The following is a 15298-nucleotide window of genomic DNA, read 5'->3' on the forward strand; positions in this document are numbered from 1 at the left end:
ACACATATGCATAGCCAAATGATCACTGGAGCATTAATGCAGACTCCCTCGAATGATTGAAAATAAATAAATAAATAAATAAATAAGCATGCAAGAACACACATACACACATTTCTTATAGGACAGAACACACTGTTCCTGTTGTTTCTTTTAAATAAGTGGATGCATAGTTCAAGTGCTCAATCTGGGAATCATCTGTACTGCATGTTTCCCTGCTGATTTTTGACTTTGAAGTGTATGAATGTACTTTGAAGAAGAGATCAGATATATAAGTTAACTGGAGATATGAAGCAGCATTAATGATGAATTTTAAAAGGACTGATTGGTTCTTGCGTGGCATAAATGTGCTATGTTTAGCATTAGGCTCTTTGTTAATGAAGCTGTGCTGCACCCAATGTAAGCAGTCATGAAATCTCCATGTTTGTGTGATTGCAAAGGATGGACATAAATCTCTTCTTTGCTGTGTGTGGAGGCACGTCTGTGGAGGTATTGATGTGGGTGTGCATTTATGAGAAATAAAAAGACAGATAATGTAGGCGAAAAGGCATCTCTCACGACTTAGGTGCCCTTGAGCAAGGCACTGAACCACCAACTGCTACCCGGGCGCTGCAGCATAAATGGCTGCCCACTGCTCTGGGTGTGTGTTCGCTGTGTGTGTGTGTGTGTGTGTGTGTTCACTACTGTGTGCAATTTGGATAGCACGAATTCTGAGAGTGGGTCACCATACTTGGCTGTATGTCACATCACTTTCACGTAAGAGTGTAAATGGCTGGGTCTTGTTGGAAGTCATCATTGTGGTAATTACTGTTCCCTTTGACTGGGAATATATACTACTGTTTAAATGTTTGGAGCCTTTTTTTTTACAATGTGACAACATATATGTGCGACTTTCATTAATTTACAAGCAATTTCTATTTTAAATAAATGCTGCCCTGCTGAACCTTCTATTCATCAAAGAATCCCAAAATAAAATGTAGCATGGTCTTCACAACAAAAAAGAAGAAGAAGAAGAAAAAGAGTAGCCAAACGCGTGACACTGGAGAATGGAATAAATACTCCTGAAAATTCAGATTTGCCATCACAGGGATGAATTACATTTTAAAATATATTCGAATAGAAAACACTTATTTTATTTTAAGGCCCACCGATTATAAAGCACACTGTCATTTTTTGAGAAAATTAAAGGCTTTTAAGTGCGCCTTATAGTGCGGAAAATATGGTATGTTTTTTTTTTTATGTTACATGTACAGCAGAATTTCCTGCATGATAACAGCAGCATGTCTGTGGATGTATTGGCAGTAGCGAGCCTTGGTACTTGCTCTGCTGCTGCAACATTGCCAATATGTTCCACCAAGACCCACACTAACTTTGCCATGTATAGTAGTATGCTAAACTCTTGGAGTGTTGTCATGATATAAATATGTTTTAGAACTTCATGCATTCCCTGGAAATCAAATTAACTTACTGTCTGGGACAAAAATGCTCACATTCCCTGGTCTGTAAAACTATACTGTGCAAATAAAGCAACTAGCAGCCAGGATTATTCTGTAAAATCAAATTGAACATTTTTCCATTTTTATAAATTCGCCCATCTTGTATTACAGATCACTGTTTGAACTGGCATTATTAAACATGAATGTCACAGTCAGCTTAATACAGTGCTTCAACTGTACCGGTCTGAGGAACAATAAGCCTGCCTTCCCATCCATCTCCTCAATCCCCATCCGTCCTCGCCTCATGGCTTGAATCTATTGCAGTGGAAATTGGCCTCACATCATCTCTCATTGGCTGTGGCTGCGGTCGGAGCTGTGAGGGATGGCATTGTCTGAGCAGAGGAATACATGATGAACTGGGTAATGAATGACATTGCGGCCTCAAATAGGGCTTGACTGTTTAAAGCCACAGGAGGATCCACAACCTCACTATTCAACACTGTTTGAGTCAGTCTCAATAGCCTTATTCACTGTCAGTATCTCATCCCGTTCAAATGTCACTAGAGGTCAGTGGCTTTAGGCCTTTGCAAGGGGCATCAGGAATGTATGTACATTATGTTAGGGTGACATGAATTTGAATTTGGTATCTGGTTTCATTTTTCCATTCTCTGTCTTCTCTCAGAGATTAATTTGTGTCGGAACAAGCTAGATCTGGATTTTTGTTTATTCCCTTCCTCATGTACATCTGAAGGAAACTTAACTTATAATTACTCATATTGTTCAATGAAAAATGATGTACACTGTATGTTTATCATAATTTTTGTCAAGAACTTTCAATATACACGCCAAAAAAGTTTTTTTTTTTTTTTTTTTTTTTTTATACAGCAGTTATTATAATAACCATTTTATGGTGTGTATACAGTATATTTAACAAAGTGACAAAAGAAGTAATGAAATAAAAGAATAAGAATCAACCAAGCAAGTTAAATGGCATTACATGTCTTTCCTCTCTTTATGAGAGTCTGTTTTCTTGCTTTCATAAAGCATGTTGAGCTTGAGTTGACTGCCCCTAACCATGCCCTATTTATGTCAATATGACACAACAAATTAATGCATTTGTTTTTTAAACCCAAATCCTAGTCCTGGTATTATCCATCTTATGTAATAGTTTCCGCAGCAGAATAACTGAGCTTTTTAGCAAAACCCATTCTTTATTTGGAGTTTCATTCTGAGCAGTTCAGCCGAGTGAAAGTTCATGGCATATTTAATTTCCAGAGATTGAATAAACAGCATGACTACTGATATGATTTGTTTACTAAATTCTAATGTTTACATACTCCCTCAGTTCCACTTATTCTTAATGCTGTGTTATTTAGTGTTAGTCTCTTCAATATTCAATGCAAGTTTTCATGGTTTTATTAAAGGGAAAACCACCCGATTTTAGAAAAAATTGAGCATTTAAAGTGGCAGGAAACACAACTGCAACTTACATGATGTCATCCGGGGCGGCAGTGGCTCAGTGGTTCATGTAGGTTGTCTACAAACCGAAAGGTTGGTGGTTCGATCCCCGGCTCCACCTGACCAAGTGCCGAGGTGTCCTTGAGCAAGACACCTAACCCCAGGTGCTCCCGACGAGCTGGATGGCGCCTTGTATGGCAGACACCGCCGTCGGTGTGTGAATGTGTGTGTGAATGGGTGAATGTGAGGCAAATTGTAAAGCGCTTTGGATGGCCATGTGGTCTGTTGAAAGCGCTATATAAATGCAGTCCATTGACCATTTACCATCCGTTGGTGTGGACACTAATATAGACATTTGTCCTTAGTGTGAACAGGCCTTTTGATTTTAATGTGAGGCTGAATGAACAAGGTATAAATTAATTTGCATGAGGTAGATTCACTGAGATCATATTTATCTTACTGTTTGCAATGTCATATTGGTGATTAATGTTTCCGTTATTATCCTCGGGTATAATTTTTAGATGAATACTGTCTTAATAGATTTTTAAGTTGCAAAATGATTAATCATTTTAGACCAAATTATCTGTAAAGTAGTCATACAGTCCCGCTTAAGAGAGAAAAAAAAATAAGACTAATGGTCTTGGTTTGAACTGGTCTAAACAGCCTCAGAACTTTGGCTAATATTTTGGCAAGGTTCTCTGATAGTTACTGTATGCACATACATTTCTCCAATGATGTTAACAAAACATTTGATCAAAGTTATTAGGTCTTAAAATTTTCTCAAAATATTAACAAAAAAACAGTACTTATATATCGTTCATCGTCCCCCCACCCCATGTACATCTAACATTTTTTTAAATTATACTTCTTGTTACAAAACCTCCAGAAAACATTCAAATTTAACGTTCCCATGATGTCTGAAAAATGATCAAATGGAATGTTTCTTTAACATTCAAAACATGTTTTTAGAACATTTAAAACATGGTTTAAACATTCATAGAATATTTAGAAATTAATGGGAATGTAAAAAAAAAGAAAAAAAGTTCTTAGACCAAATTTTGTTACTGTGTTAGCAGATTAGCTAGACCAATCTGACCAGCTTTTCTTTGTTTTGTCATTCTGTCAGATCAAATGTTTCAGAGTCTCCACTTCTGATGGATTCAGAGGTCTGTTTTCAGGATGATTGTTGCTGCAGCCTGTGCTCTTCGCTGTTGTGATTGGGAGCATTTCAAGCCTGCCATTGTCATTTCATGTTTGAAATTTGTTTCTATTGTGGCGCTACCATGCTGATGGTCGTGACAAGCCAAATCAGACACCAATTGTGTTGTTTTTTTGTTTCTTTTTTGAATGATAAATGTAGTTTAAGTATATCCGTCTAGCAACATTTGTACTGAAGCACTTGCTTGAGTCAACCCCAACTTCACTCCCACAAATATACACAAAAATGTTTAGCTCTGATTTATAGTATAGGAATGTTGTTTATCTGGTTTAATGGGGACTGGTGGGGGGCCAAATATAGGAGCAGTCAAGACTGGTTTGGATCATACAGCTCAGGCAAATAAAGCACCGACTGACAGGGTTAGCTATCGATCCCTCCACAATAGGAGCCGGGTCAGGGTTCTGCTGGAGAAGTATATGGAACTGACAAGCTTTCGTGCAGTAGGATGTGGTGTGTTTTCCAAATATGGGTACCATGCCAAATGAGCAGTCTGTCCCACTGCTGAGTTTATTTATCTTTGTGCAGTAATGCCAGATGTGAGAGAAAGACTTAAATATGCATGTTGCAGCAAGGGATAAGTGAATAACAGAGGTATCAACACATTTTCAAAGTCAATTTTCTGTGTTGTACCTTGATACTCTGAAATGCCACAATGACTCAGAAAAAAGGGCATAACTGAGCTGTTCGCCAAATTGTCTACATAAGCGTCTGTTCAGAGAGAATGTTTTCTTGTGTTTATAAATGTGAAAGGAACATAAGTTCTTGAGACATTTTAGTCCGTTTAACAAAAATTGTGATGCTCTCGCAGCCCTTGTGAAAAAGAAGCATACCTTAGTATAATTCACAAAACATTACTGTTTAAGTAATATATTAAAAAAATAGTCATGCTTATATTTGCTAACTGTATTTTTTCAGAAACCTAAATGCATGTTAATTGCAATTATATTAATGTAGCTAATATTATTTAAAATTGCATTAAATTAAATGACCTAAACTTTAGCAACTTACTTTGTCTTTGAAATATGGTACTGCCAAATACTGCTTTAAAATATTTCTATTTACACTTCCATGCAATGTATTTAAAATATTTGTAATTGTACATTTGCAATGGTTATGATGCATTTTGGTACAATATAAAGATATTAACATGAGGTATCACAGTACAGTTAATAGTAGTACATTAATTGCTCACCCTTATGTTGTTCCAAACTCATAAGGTCTTTGTTTATCTTTGGAACACAAATTAAGATATTTTGATGAAATCCAAGAGCTTTCTGACCAAGGGAACTGCTAAGATCAAGTCCCAGAAAGATTTTAAAGACATTGTTGAAATAGTCCATGTTATATTAGTGGTTCAACCTTCATTTTATGAAGCCATGAGAATACTTTTTTTCTGAAACGATTTCAACAATTTCTTCTCTTCTGGGTCAGTCCGCTGCCCTTCACGTGAGCACCAAGATGCATAATCAACATTTCTCTGGCTTTTTCTACTTCAATTCAATTCAATTCAAGTTTATTTGTATAGCGCTTTTTACAAAACAAATCGTTACAAAGCAGCTTTACAGAAAATTATGTTTCTACAATATTTAGTAGTAGCTAGTAGTTTGTGCACATTTGACAGGATTTTAGAAAAAATTAAAATAATAATAATAATACAAGACGTAGTCAGCTAGACGATGAACTATCAATATTATTAATTAAGTTATTATATGATTCAGTCACACATTTAGCAATAATTGTTAGTTCTGTTTGTTGATTCAGGGTTAGCATCATCTGGGGTCCTCTGAGGGTCAGCATCATCTCTTCTCAGGTGTTCTGGATCCAGACTGGAGCTTGTGTAAATCCTAGTTGCGAAACATAGAAACAAAATACAGACATCATTAGCATAGCTGCTGATCCAACAAAGTAAAATTAGTTTAACCCAAGATAATGAATAAAAATGCACCTTTGATCAGATGCAACTACACTCACAATTAAAAATATACATTATTCGAATGCTTGGCGAAAGAGATGTGTTTTTAATCTAGATTTAAACAGAGAGAGTGTGTCTGAACCCCGAACATTATCAGGAAGGCTATTCCAGAGTTTGGGAGCCAAATGTGAGAAAGCTCTACCTCCTTTAGTGGACTTTGCTATCCTAGGAACGACCAAAAGTCCAGCGTTTTGTGACCTTAGGGTGCGTGATGGGTTGTAACGTGGTAGAAGGCTAGTTAGGTACGCAGGAGCTAAACCATTTAGGGCCTTATAGGTAAGTAATGATAATTTGTAACTGATACGGAACTTAATAGGTAGCCAGTGCAGAGACTGTAAAATTGGGGAAATATGATCATATTTTCTTGACCTGGAAAGGACTCTAGCTGCTGCATTTTGGACTACCTGTAGCTTGTTTATTGACGAAGCAGGACAACCACCTAGAAGTGCATTACAATAGTCCAGTCTAGAGGTCATGAATGCATGAACTAGCTTTTCTGCATCAGAAACAGATAACATGTTTCGTAGCTTGGCAATGTTTCTAAGATGGAAGAATGCAGTTTTTGTAACATTGGAAATATGATTTTCAAAAGACAAATTGCTGTATAATATAACACCCAGATTTCTGACTGTAGAGGAAGTAACAGTACATCCGTCTAGTTGCAGATTGTAATATACAAGATTCTGTGTAGTGTTTTTTGGTCCAATAATTAGTATCTCTGTCTTATCCGAATTTAATTGGAGAAAATTATTTGTCATCCAATCTTTTACATTTTTAACACACTCTGATAGCTTAGATAATTGGGAAGTTTCATCTGTTCTCGTTGAGATACATAGCTGAGTATCATCAGCATAACAGTGGAAGCTAATTCCGTATTTTCTAATAATATTACCAAGGGGCAACATGTATATTGAAAATAGAAGGGGACCTAGGACGGATCCTTGTGGCACTCCATATTTTACTGATGATAAATGAGATGACTCCCCATTTAAGTAAACAAAATGGTAGCGATCGGACAGGTAGGATCTAATCCATCTTAGAGCCTGCCCTTGAATACCTGTATAGTTTTGTAATCGATCTATGAGTATGTCATGATCTATGGTGTCGAGCGCAGCACTAAGATCAAGTAAGACTAGAAATGAGATGCAGCCTTGGTCTGATGCAAGGAGCAGGTCATTTGTAATTTTAACAAGTGCAGTTTCTGTGCTATGGTGGGGCCTAAAACCTGACTGAAATTCTTCATACAGATCATTTTTATGCAGGAAGGTGCTCAATTGAGCAGACACAACTTTTTCTAAAATTTTAGACATAAATGGAAGATTTGAAATAGGCCTATAATTTGCCAGTACACTAGGATCTAGTTTTGGTTTCTTAATAAGAGGCTTGATAACCGCCAGCTTGAATGGTTTTGGGACGTGACCTAAAGATAACGACGAGTTAATGATATTGAGAAGCGGTTCTTCGGCTACAGGTAACAGCTCTTTCAGTAATTTAGTGGGTACAGGATCTAATAAACATGTTGTTGGTTTAGATACAGTGATACGTTTATTTAGCTCTTCCTGTCCTATGGTTGTAAAGCACTGCAGTTTATCTTTGGGTGCGATGGATGAAACTGAAGTGTTAGATGCTGTAGAATCTACATTCGCTATTGTATTTATAATGTTATCTATTTTATCAGTGAAGAAATTCATAAAGTCATTACTATTTAACGTTGGTGGAATATTTGAATCAGGTGGCGTCTGGTAATTTGTTAACTTAGCCACTGTGCTAAATAAAAACCTTGGATTGTTTTGGTTATTTTCAATGAGTTTGTGTATATGCTCTGCCCTAGCAGTTTTTAGAGCCTGTCTATAGCTGGACATACTGTTTTTCCATGCAATTCTAAAAACTTCTAAGTTAGATTTCTCCATTTGCGTTCAAGACTCCGAGTTACTTTCTTGAGAGAGTGAGTATTACTGTTATACCATGGTACAGTACGTTTTTCTCTAACTTTTTTCAATTTGATCGGGGCAACAGCTTCTAATGTATTAGAGAAAATAGTGCCCATGTTGTCAGTAATTTCGTTTAATTCATGTGTATTTTTGGGTACAAATAGCAGTTGAGATAGATCAGGCTGGTTATTTGCGAATCTGTCTTTTGTGGCTGGAACAATAGTTCTGCCCAGATGGTATCGCTGCGACATATAGTTAATATCAGTTATACGCAGCATGCACGATACAAGGAAATGGTCTGTAATATCATCACTTTGAGGTACAATATCTATAGCAGTAAGATCGATTCCATGCGATATAATTAAATCTAGTGTATGATTAAAACGATGAGTGGGCCCGGTGACATTTTGCTTGACTCCAAAGGAGTTTATTAGGTCAGTAAACGCAAGTCCTGATGTATCATTTGCATTATCAACGTGAATATTAAATTCTCCCATGATTAGCGCCTTATCAACTGTAACTAGAAGGTCTGAGAGGAAATCTGCAAATTCTTTTAGGAATTCTGTAAACGGCCCTGGTGGTCTATACACAGTAGCCAGAGCAAGAGATACATTATATTTCTTTTGCATGTCTGACAGAGTAACATTTAGCAGAAGTATTTCAAAAGAGTTAAACCTGTATCCTGTTTTCTGGATAACATCGAGAATATCACTATATATTGTTGCAACACCCCCGCCACAACCAGTCTGACGGGGCTCATGCTTATAACAGTAGTTTGGTGGAGTAGACTCATTTAGACCAAAATAATCATTTGGTTTTAGCCAGGTTTCAGTCAAGCAGTGTAAATCAAAACTATTATCTGTGATCATTTCATTTACAATAACTGCTTTTTGGTTCTAATATTTATGAGCCCAAACTTTAAAAATTGTTTTTGTTCATTTACTTTACATTTTTCTGGTTTAATTACGATAAGATTTTTTTTCTAGATCCTACATTATATTTAGATTTTGACCTCACTATTCGGGGAACAGACACGGTCTTAATAGATTGATTTATATATGTACTAAGCACATCACAGTGCATTCTACTGAAGTATGGAAAGATTCCTTGACCTGGCCAAGTGAAAATAGCTTTTATGTGGAGTAATAGGAAACCTAGACGACCAAACTGGATGTGCCAGTCACATCAGTTTGAGTTTGGTGTACAGTTAAGTAATGGATTGCAGGTAGAAGGGCACCAAGCCAGTGACTGCATTGGCTGAAAACGGTGTCTTAAATATGATTCTGGCAGCAGCTGCCAGCGCAGAAACTTGAGTAAAGATGTAATGTGAAAATAAATGGAGGTTATTAAGTCAAAAAAAGTCAAGGGTTTTAGATGCACTTGATGGATTGTGTAGTGAATACAGTTTTGTTGGCGAGGAGTGAGTTGCATTAAACTACTCACAGAATAATAAAGTCTGGACAATGAGCTGAATTAAAATACTGTCATTGAAGGATCTGTTGGTATTTCTGTTGTTTAAGCAACATGATTCAGCTGTTGTCATTATTTGCTCCACAGAACCAGGTCACCTGTGATAATACAGGGATTTTACACACCTGGGGGCTACTACTGCATACCTTTACAAAGATGGAGAGACAGTGAGAATGTAAGCCCTTGGTAGAAAGAGAAGTTTCCTTGTCGAAGTTTAGTTTGTTTGGCATGTTCATATCTTGTAACTGAAATGCTTAAGTGGTTAACTAAAACCTCTGCTTGTGCATTAAGGTTGTCAGAGTATCACAACAGATAAGTAAAAAGATCCATTAAAAACACAAAAGACAAAGGAGGCACTTGAGCATCAAATCATTTGGCTTGTTCAGCTCAGAAGCTCCTTCATGCATAGATGTGAAGCTGGATCAATGCGACATATAAAAATGTTTGAAGTCTCCACTGTTGTTTTTCCTCCACTGCATCTGATTTGTCAGAGAGATTTGGATAGGCTCTCACAGGGAGAAAGCAAAGAACAAATCGATTTTAACACAGCTACCTTGACCCAATTCTCTGCTCTAACCTAACCCTGACTAGGATGAGCAAGATATTTGTAAGAGTCAGGACTTCATATGGAAAGAGAAAGGATTAAGTAAAATGTGTTGGTTGCACAGATATATTTGGTAGAGTAAAAACCTGAATTTTGAAGATGTTTAGTTGCAAAGTTTTGTGGCTTTTAGTAGAATAGAATAGAATAGAATAGAATAGCATAGAATAGAATGAAGAGCATGTAATTTCAGATGCAGCCACTGACTTTATGAGTTTGCAACTGAATTATTTACTCAAGTTACTTCATTCAGAAACTCTGTGTTGCTCAGAGATGTGCAGTGGTTAGTTTTTTTGTCATTTTCAAACTATTTCACTTGTAACTGTGTCATGGACAGAAACAGTTGAAGACCAGTTTTAGACTAAACATGAATATATATTTACTAACAAAATTCATGGTTCTGAATGTTCTGAATGTGGGGAAGGGAGGTGGTTGGGTGTGACGGTTGGTGGCTAGGCAATTGCTTTCGTTGCAATGTGGGAAATATTTATGTTTTAAACCATGAAGGTGAGCCAATGGATATCACTACAAAAGATATCACTACCTCAGTTAAATGCAAACTCAGTATAGTATACAAACCTACAACAATTACATGTTAAATAGGACAAAGTTCATGTATGCATCTAACTCCATTTTATTTACCAATATCTTTGCTACTGACCTTCGATGATCCAGTTCAGCCATATTAAGCAAAAATCACACATTTGTATTTAATTTGTGTTATTGCTAAGTAGTATTGAACCTTCTTCTGCATCATATTCTTCATGCAATTTGTTTGAGCAACGCCCCCTACTGTACAGACGTGAATTTACATTTTCTTAAGCCTGCAGTGTATTGAGTTCACTTTTATTGTTAAAGAGCTTTTACACTTGTACAAAAAAATAAAATAAATAAAATAACTTATATATGAAAAAAACAAACAAGCCCTGACCAGATTAAAAAAAAAAAAAAAAAAAAAAAAAAGTAACTTATCACATTACTTTCCATAAACAAGTAACTAAGTAATGTAATTAGTTACTTTTTTGAAGGAGTAATGCAGTATTGCAATGCATTATTTTAAAAGTAACTTTCCCCAACACTCATAATATCTTCTTTTGTGAAGGAGAAAGAAATAATCGACACCGAGTTAATGTACTCCTATCCTCCATAGCCTCATTTCATTTTTGTTAAATTAAACATGCTGTCTACTCTAAAGTTTCTTAAGCCCACAATAATCTAGCCTGCAAAAGCAGCACTGTCTCATTTTAAGTTAAATATTTCAAGTTTACTATATTCAATATATGAGGAGAAATGTTTCTCTCTGAGGTGAATCAATAAATCTGAACATGCCCCCCTCTCTGCTGGAAGATGAATCTAACGTAATAAGGCCCAGTAATGGCCCTCGACATCGATATGTCTAAAATTCAGTAGAGATTGGACCATTTCAAATGCTTTCTTGGCGAAAGGTGCAGGGCTCTTTTGTTTGTCAGTGTCAATCATTAGTCTCAAAGTGGCTCAGCTCTTTGTCCTTCAAGCCAGCGTCAGTAGAGCTCTTTCATTCTCAAGTACAGGGTGACTCCATCACTTGCCAGCTGAGAGGTATAGCTTCAGGCGCTCCATGTGCATTGAAACCAGATTTTAATCTTTATTCTCACTGTTAGATAAATAAGAACCGTTTGACCCTATAACATGCAGTATGTGCAGTCTGTTCAATAGGATGTACTGCTGCTAGATATTTTGAGGTGAGTTTCAACTGTTTTGGTCTATACAACAGAGGTCAGTGGGGTCCAAAACACTGGACAGTGTGTGAATTTATGTCTGTCCTTCATAACCTCATTTACATTTGTGTAAAATATGCTGTCCAACAACGGTCCATCAAGCACACAAGAGTAAAGTGAATAGACATACATGCTCTAGAAATGATATATATATATATATATATATATATATATATATATATATATATATATATTACAAACTACTGCTCCATTTAATTCCTGTACACATTGAATTTCTCAGATAAATCCTCTAGCCTCTATTTTATTGCTGTTCATGGCAACCAAAATGATTGTTAAAAAGATATTAATTACCCATTTGCCTAAAGAGCACTGGATTGAAATTCATTATCACAAATACTGACCAAATTACAGTATTTTAAGCAAGAACTGTTTTATGAAAAAAAAAAAAAACTGTTAGCAGTGCTCATAGTGGGGTTTTCTAAGAGAATAGAGAATCTAAAAGGACCTTTCTAACCCTTCGAAGGTAGAAAGGCTGTAATTTAAGCAGTGAGTGGTCCGCTCAGGTATAATAGAGGAGTCCTAGTGAGAACTCAAATGTGCTTTATCTTGATGCCAGAGCACTTTCTGCCCAAACAATCTTAGACGGCCTTTTCTAAACTTCAAGTGAGCAGTAAATTATAGCAGTTATATTGTCCTCACCTCAAAGGCAAGACTTGCCACTACGACCTTTCTATCTTGGTCTATCTTGTCTCGCTTTTGCCATAAGAAACTGTTTGGTAGGTACTTGCATCTCCTCTACTAATAAGATTCATTCCAGTTACCAACAGCTCCCGAACGAAATAAAAAACAAAACAGCCCCTTTGGCTTAAACACATTAGCAGGATGCGTACTTCACTTGACCAATCAGGAAGATGGAGAAAAGTCTGTCTAAAATTAGAAGGAAAAAATCTCATTACACTGAAACAAAAAGGAAAAAGCGCAATGTGCTCTGAGATTACAACTAATACCGTACGAGAGAGAGAACAAATAAGAAGTAGAACAAATAAGACAAGCATTATTTGCTTCATTAGCTGGTTAATGCAGTAGAAACTAAAGGAGGTCCAGTTTGAGAGTGTTGTAGCTGTAGGTGAGGGAATAAGAGATATTACTATTGATTGAGTCTAAGACGGGCAGCAATTTTCAATTCCTGATCACAAACAGTGGGGAAAACAGTGTCTGTCACTTGTCATTATGCCTCTGAGCATCAGATGTGGAAGAAGAACAGGATTGTTGTTTCCCAGAAGGATATAATAATCAACAATGCAAAAAATAAAATAAATATTATAAAATAAAACATCAAATAATCTATAAACCACTTTTTTCTCTAAAATTTCAGGCGGAGAATGCTTCTATTTTGCCTCCGTTGAGGACATTGATTTTGAGGCAGAAGAATCCATTATTTTTTATGGATATTTCCATCATGTCTGAAATACAACAGAAGTAAAATGCAACAGCAACATACAAAAAAGGGAATATTCTTACAGCTATATATGAATACAGTACATTTCGTCCTATTTTTGCAGGTCTTATATAAATATATATAAATATGTAATAATATTCTAATATTAATTGCTCATTTTAGCACACTCTGAAAAGAAAAATGACAATTGTCACTAGGGTGGTAAGCTTTCAAAATACTAATAAAAAATAAAAAAATACTAGTACTAATATATACAACTATTGTGGTACTAACATTAAGGGACTAATAGGTAGCATTTGGGAGTAGGCTAAATAAGGTACAGAAATGTATCTCCTAGCTTTTATACCTTACGGATACCACCAAAGTGACAGTTACAATTAGTTTTTTCTTTTTTTTCTGAGAGTGTATTCTAAATTGCGTACCATATTGCAATAATTTAGGTAGGATATGGGTTTTTGCATTATTTATAAGTGAATGCATTGGAATGAACTTTGTGTGAAAATTGTGTCAAGTATATAATTCATTAGACATGGTTTAGCAAATGTATTACAAAATCTAAAACATCTCGCCTGTTTATTAGATTGCGCAATAGTTAAAAAAGTTAGAACAATGAGTTTGGACAGTTTGTGAAGTTTCATGACTTCCAGCCCCCAGTCTTTTAAGTATTTATGTCATGTTGGGAACCCAACTGGTACATCAATATTTTTTGCACTTCTCCTTTTTATTCCAGCAGCACGAACAGATGTAATTAGATATTTCAATCACAGCAGGGTCTTTAGCTGTATGCTAATTTAAAGGTGCATTTACAGAGGAGGGAGAGTGTATAATAGTAAATAGTTAAATACACACCGGATGCCACTGGTACTGCATCTGTGTTTAGTATTACACTCCACAGAGACCCACTTATGTCTGACTCAAACTTTAAAGTGCAACAAAGGGCACTTGAACAACAACGTTTGCCAAGTGGTCTCTGAAAGAGCTTTTTTTAAGACTGGAGATAAAATATAATTATGATACTTTGATTCAAGCTAACTTTTGTAATCAGATTTTAATTGCATGGTTTTTGAGATACCATTCTTCTGTAGCGCTACCTTAATATGTATGACGCAATTGCAAGGCTGATAAATCATTTATGCAATTTCATCAATCATTATTCATTAATCGCATTAATGAAACACCATAAAATCAACCTATTAATTCCATGAATTCAATATTCTATTAACCTAAAATGTTTTATAAAAATCTGGACATCTCTAAAGTCACTCATACATAAAATGCTGTTTTAGAAGCTGTGTATATGTTATAATATACAGTGTACGTTAGTCCCTAGGCAAACGTATGGAAATGTTTGTGGACTGGAACAAACAATACCTACAGTATGACTACTAATGAGATCATGCACAGTTCTGTTATAAACTGTTCAGATAAGCAACCAAACAGCAAAGACATGACTGTAAATGTAAATGACAGAAAACTTTGTGTTGTGTGTGTGTGGTTGGCCCGGTGGTGTCCGTAGGTGTTGAGAAACATCCGCTGTGTCTGTTCAATGTTGAGCCACACAGCAATGCTCCCAAATCTCCTGTAGGAGGCGGACATAAATACTACACATCAACTGCATCTGTAAACTTGTCTTACAATGTTTAAAGTTCTCTGCAACAACAAATTGCCAGTGGTTTATTTATTGCCTTAAACATTCAGAGATTGGAAAGATAAGCTCTAGAAGACAGTGGAAGTATTTGTGGAAGCTCTTGTGCTCTCTCGTGCTATAGAGCGGATGTCCTGTCGTCTGCCTGACCCTCAGGATGCCTCTGAACCACAAACATGCTGCGGTCACAGTCAGCAACGATGACTAACTAATGGACAGAGAAAAAAAGAAAGAAAGAATGAAAGACAGCAAAAGAGAGAGAAATGGTCATGATTTCGCCTTATCTTGAAGAAAAGGCAGTGATGTGTGAAGCTGAAGATGCCCCTGAACATGCACAGACTCAAACTCTGTCCTTTGTGGAATGCAACTGGCCTCTTCAGGCATAAACACAT

The 15298-nt window shown here is 36.2% G+C and overlaps 1 protein-coding gene across 2 annotated transcripts in view; it reads left to right on the forward strand.

Annotated features, from left to right (window-relative positions):
• The window catches only part of LOC113107469 (GDNF family receptor alpha-2-like), an 82325-nt gene that overhangs the window by 51329 nt on the left and 15698 nt on the right, over window positions 1-15298 (forward strand). The gene's annotated exons all lie outside the window — the stretch shown is intronic.

The sequence above is a fragment of the Carassius auratus genome, chromosome 8 (genome assembly GCF_003368295.1).
Source record: "Carassius auratus strain Wakin chromosome 8, ASM336829v1, whole genome shotgun sequence".
NCBI lineage: Eukaryota > Metazoa > Chordata > Actinopteri > Cypriniformes > Cyprinidae > Carassius > Carassius auratus.